This window comes from Austrofundulus limnaeus, unplaced genomic scaffold (assembly GCF_001266775.1).
Source record: "Austrofundulus limnaeus strain Quisiro unplaced genomic scaffold, Austrofundulus_limnaeus-1.0 Scaffold3198, whole genome shotgun sequence".
Taxonomy (NCBI): Eukaryota; Metazoa; Chordata; class Actinopteri; order Cyprinodontiformes; family Rivulidae; genus Austrofundulus; species Austrofundulus limnaeus.
The window spans coordinates 2,696-3,662 of NW_013955600.1; positions in this window are offsets into that span (position 1 = coordinate 2,696).

Genomic DNA, 967 nt, shown 5'->3' on the forward strand with positions numbered 1-967 from the left:
GGGTCCTCCGGAGGACCCGGCCTGTCGTTTTGGACACAGCCTAAATTAGCAAAAGTATGATAATAGCTAAAAGTACAAAAATATTAGCTAAAAGCTAAAAACAGCAAAATAGTATCTAAAAGCTAAATATAGCAAAATGACAAATGCAATAAGAGAAAAAAGTCCAGCTTAAAGCTAAAAGTACAACAATTGTAGCTACTCGAGCTAAATTGAAGCTAAAAGCTAAAAAAAGCACGACACTAGCTATAAGCTAAAGATGCTAAACTGCTGAAAATGTAAAAGTAGTATAAAGAAAGTTTATTCAAAGAGAAAATGTTTTAAAGTTACTGAACAGATTTTGTTATCAACATTTTAAAGGTAAACGTTTCAAAAAGTGTAAAGTTTAAAAAACAAAGTCACAGCCAACATCAGCTGAACATTTTCACACCTGAACAGCTAAAACAGCTAACAGTCTGACAGAAGCATGACAATATTTAATACAAAAACAACAAATGTAAAAATAAAGAGAAACAAGATGATCAGTGTAAACGCTGACTCAGCATCAGAAATCATGACTCCAACAGAGTCTTTATCAGAACCGGATCAGGACTCAGGTCTTCAGTGATAAGAACCAAACTGTTGCCCTTCAGCAGGTTTCTGTTAGAGGTAAGAAGGTCAGCGTGAGCTGGGTCTGACTGGGACCGCTCCAGAACCTCGCCTGGTCCCCCCTAATCGCTGTGGACCCGCTGGTCTCCGGGGTCTTGGATCTCCGGAGCCTCCGAGGACTAAAGGCGCAGCTAAAGTTAGAAAACGGAGCAGCTGAATTAGAGCGCAGCCTGCAGCTCCTCGCTCTGATCTGATCCTGTCAGGCAGCTGAACCCTGATGAATCCATTAAAGCTGCCGCCGCTCGCAGCCGACTCAGGGTCAGCGAGGATTCAGAAGGTCAGAGCCGACCGCAGGGGCGAGGAGGAGGAGGAGGAGGAGGAG